The following is a 4,937-nucleotide window of genomic DNA, read 5'->3' as shown; positions in this document are numbered from 1 at the left end:
CCAAATTCTTGAAGGAGCTTGTCAACAAGAAAAGAAGCTGGGATGAGAAAGAAACCATAATGATTATTGAGGAATGCAGAGCCTTGATTCAAAAAGGGCTTCCTCCCAAGCTTGAGGACCCAGGGAGCTTCCTGTTGCCTTGCACCATTGGGGAATTAACCATCAATAAAGCAATGTGCGATCTCGGAGCAAGTATTAACTTAATACCATCTTCCTTGGTGAAAAAGCTGCATATAGAGGAGGTCAAACCAGTACAAATGTCTCTGGAGCTGGTAGACAAGTCAATGGTATACCCCAGGGGTGTAATTGAAAATCTTTTGGTCAAGGTGGACAGTTTTATATACCCTGCTGATTTTGTGGTTCTAGAATCAAACGATGATGATGGTGACTCTGTTATACTGGGAAGGCCATTCTTGGCCACTGCTAGAGCTATCATAGACGTAGAGGAAGGGGAATTAACTCTCAGGATGCATGACCAGAATGTCACTCTGAAAGTATTACCAGAAGCACAATTTAGCAAGGAGAAGAAAGACTATATGAAAAATGACCAGGAAGGTCACAGCAACATCCCAATGCTAAGGATTGTGCAGACTGATGAAGAAACCCAAGAGGGTATTAGAGTTTTAGCCACTGAAAAGAGAGGCCCCCAAGGAAAGCCTACGGCCAGAAAAGAAAGATCAACAAAAGGAAAGATGAAACGCAGAAACAAAGCAAAAAGAGGTTGGAAGAATAGAAAGATTCCAACAGAGGGGCTTTCCAAAGGTGACAAAGTGCAACTGATATATCAACAGTTGGGGGCAAATCAACAAACCGAAGATTACTACACTGTCAGCAACATACTCTCATTAGAGCATGCTGAAATTGAACACCAGAGAACAAAGGAGAGGATCACGGTCAGAGGAGACAAATTGAGGTCCTACAAGCACCAACCACCATAAAAGAAAGCTCCCATGTCAAGCTAATGACAATAAAAGAGCGCTCCATGGGAGGCAACCCATGCTTTAAGATTCATGTCATTTTAAATTCAATAAGTTATGATCAATTGAGCATGAATTCTTTTCTCTTTTCATGAACATGTCCATTGACTGCATGCACTAATTTGAAACATATGCTAAGTTTGGTGTGCCTTCAAGCACACTAAACCAATGTTACAAATAATTCCATTTTGCATGTTTGGAGATTCTTATGAACATTTAATATTTGAATCTCACTAATTGGAGGAAGATACTTATTTTCTTTATATATGACCAAACATTAAGTTTGGTGTCTTCAAGGAAGAGTGTCACGGTTCAAATGATATAAGAATTGATGGTTCACATAGTATTAATGAAAAGAACACTCTTGCCACGGTTGGACAAAACTAATGTAAGTTGTCTTGTTGTGATGACTAGGTGGTCAAAGAATCTTCAAAGAAAAAGACAAGACAAAGGAAAGCATAGCATATGGACAAAATCCCATCACATGCCTCGAAAAAGAAATCTGCCACTCCTTGAGAATGATCACGGCAAAGGCAAGGGAAGGAGCAAACTTTGTCTTCATTCATCCTTACATGCATACCTTTGATCTCCATAAGTCTAATTCCATCCCAGCCCTTCATTGCTCATTTAAAAGCATACCACCTTCAAGCCATGCACATGACCGAATCACTCCAACCTTGGAAACTTCACTCCCTTCATCACTCCTCAACATAACAAGCTCTGTGCAACATTTCTCTTACTTTAAACTCCAACCATTTAAACTTCTCTTCATCATTTCTTGTCATAGCAAGTTCGGTCTTCAACAAGCACAAGAAGAAAGGGAGCTAAGAATAATAAACAAACAAAGTGAATTCGAGTCAAGATTCCTTGTGATGCAAGAAGAACATGCTTTTCAATCTCATGAATCTTTTGGAAAGTTGGAACAAATGCAAGCTGAAAATTTGAGGGCTCTCAAAGAGTTCACAACACTCCAAGATGCAAGGTATGAAGTACAAGCCGATTACAACATCAATAGCCAAATCAAACTGAATTATATTGGAGAACATTTGCACAACATGGATCCGGCTTTCCCAACTTTTGATGAATTCTTCAAAAAGAGAAGTGAGGTAGAGGTAAGCAATGCTATGAGACTTGAAGATAGAGTGGAGGAGGCTATGAATAAGGCTGGCTTTTGGCGAGGTCAACAGGCACCAAACACGGATGGTGGGAACACTAGCAGCCAAGTGTATGAAAGGAGAAAGAAAAGGCATGACAAATGAAAGGTGGACTTGCTCCTTGTTCATCACTACAAAGAAAAAAAAACATGCATTCTATCTGTTCTAAGTGTCTTTGCATCTTTAAGTAGTTCTTTTTAATTAAAAGTCTTTGCATTATGTTTGTTTCTTTTAAAATAAGTAGGCTAGTTTATGTGTGTGCTTGTGTGTTTACTTTCACTTGACAAGAAGCATGTGTTGTCCCATGCATCTTTAAGTTCAATAAAAGAACAGTTTGAATGTGAAGCAAGATGATCTCTGTTAGATAGAAGTAGAATAAAAGTAAGTGGTGGTATGTGTGTGGTTGTATAATAGTTCACTTTTAGTGAATAAAGAGCTAGGATATCTCATTCTAAGTAAAGAGTGGCCTACTGTTTATGAATCTCAATTAAATAAAAAAATTCCTTGGTTAGAAAGAAAAACAAAAAGAAGGAAAGAAAAGAGATAGCCAAAAAGTGGCAGAACAAAAGGAAACAAAAAGAAACAAAGCTGGACACCAATAGCTTGAACTTTAAAATATATGCCTGTGGAGATCTAGACTTGGTTTTCTAGTCTCTGGGTCCTGAGATCTAATTTCCCAATTTTATATTTTCTGTTTACTGTTTTCATGTTCATTTACTTTTCTGCTTCAAGATCCAATCTAACCCAAACCTTCTTCTACTTCTTTGCTTGATGCAATTTACTTTTCCTTGTTAAAATTCTGCAAATCTAATCCCCAATTCCCTTTACAATTCCAGCCGTTTATATTTCTTGCACTTTAAGATTCCGCAATTTATATTTCTTGCATTCTAAGTTTCTGCTATTTAATTTCTTGTTATTTAAGATTCAGCACTTTAATTCCCTGTTCTCTTTACTTCCATGCAATTTAATTTCTGCAAATCACAAAACACTCAACCAAATCTTGATTCGCTTGACTAAATTAACCACTAAGCTAAAATTGCTCAATCCTTCAATCCCTGTGGGATCGACCTCACTCCCGTGAGTTTTTATTACTTGATACGACCCGGTACACTTGCCGGTTAGATTTGTGTGTTTTGGGAGAAATTTATTTTTCACCAAAATACTCATCAATCCCTTCCTAATATTGTTTTATGATTGAAAACTTGCTTCCCAGAGATCTTTAATTAGTATATTTTAATTCTCCTTTATACCATTCGATGCTGTGATCTGTGTGTTAAGTGTTTCAGGCTTTATAAGGCAGGAATGGCTTAGGAAATGGAGAGGAAGCTTGAAAAAATGGATGGAACACAAGAAACTAAGGAGCTGACCAGCGAACACCGACGCGCGCGCATGACTCACGCGAGCGTGCGGAATAGAGAAAAATGCAGTGACGAGTGCGCGTGACTGACACGTACGCGTGGATTGGAGTCTGCACGAATGACGCGAATGCGTGGATGACGTGTACCCGTGACAATGAAAATCGCTGAATGAGGCGAACGCGTGGACGACGCGTATGCATGACCTGCGCGATCTGCAGAATTAACAGAAAATGCTGGGGAAATTTCGGGCTGCGTTTTGACCCAGTTTTTGGCCTAGAAACACAGAATAAAGCTAGGAAACATGCAGAGACTCAAAACAACAACTTTACACGACTTCACATATTCTCATTAGGATAGTTTTAGGTTTTTAGATCTAAATCTAGAGTGAATTACTCTTCCTCTAGGTTCTCTTTACATTCCCAGTTTATTGCTTTTGCTTTTGGATATTGAAGAGTCATTACCTCCGTTGAAGATACTATTCTAGTTTGTTTTCTTACTCACTTTTTTATTTATTCCATATTCTTAATTCTTGTTTAAAGTGGTAGTTGGATTATTTTCATGGATTGTTAGTGAAAAGGATTACTTTTATCTTTAATTAATTTTCAAAGCTTTATTTTATTCAATTTATTATGTCTTCTTCTTATATTTTTATGAGTGTTATATTCATGTCAATGGAGTAGACTCCATACTTGACATGGGGGTTGATTAAAAGGAGACACTTGAGTTGGAAGGCTTAAGTGATGGTTGAATTGGAAATTGTTGGCTAGTCCTGTATTTACTAACGCTAGACCTTCCCAAGGGAGAGGACTAGGATTTGCGAATAAGAGTTAGCTTAATCACTTGACTTTCCTTTATTTAGTAAGGGTTAACTAAGTGAAAACAACAACATTTTTAATACCACACTTAAGAAATTCCAACAAGGATAGAACTTCCAATTAATCATTCCCCCAGTCAAGGCCTTTTATCTAGAATATTAATAATGATTCTTAGTTTTTTATTACTTTAATTTACAATTATTTAATTACGTGTTATCCAAACTTAAACTCTCTTGGAAATTCCTAATTAATAAAATAGCATCCTTTCTTGCAAACTCGTTGGGAGACGACTTGAGATTCATACTCCCAGTATTTTTATTCTAAATTTTTGTGACACCTTTCTAAATTGGTGAGGCGGATTTTAGCTGATTAAGAGCTATACTTGCAATGCTGTTCTTATATTACAATCTCTTAATTGGCCTAACTTCTGTCACGCACCAATGGCATAAATAATTCAAAGATTAAAAAGTGATTTAATATCACAAGTGAAACTAAAATAAATTTATAATTTTGTATTAAAGTGAAACTAAAATAAATACCATAAGTGATTTAATATCACAAATAAAACTAAAATAAAATTTGATGAGTATCTCCAAAATAAAAAATAAAGCAGATAAAAACATAAAAATGAGA

The sequence above is a fragment of the Arachis ipaensis genome, chromosome B07, assembly GCF_000816755.2.
Source record: "Arachis ipaensis cultivar K30076 chromosome B07, Araip1.1, whole genome shotgun sequence".
In the NCBI taxonomy this organism is placed as follows: domain Eukaryota; kingdom Viridiplantae; phylum Streptophyta; class Magnoliopsida; order Fabales; family Fabaceae; genus Arachis; species Arachis ipaensis.
This window is presented reverse-complemented; position numbering follows the sequence as displayed.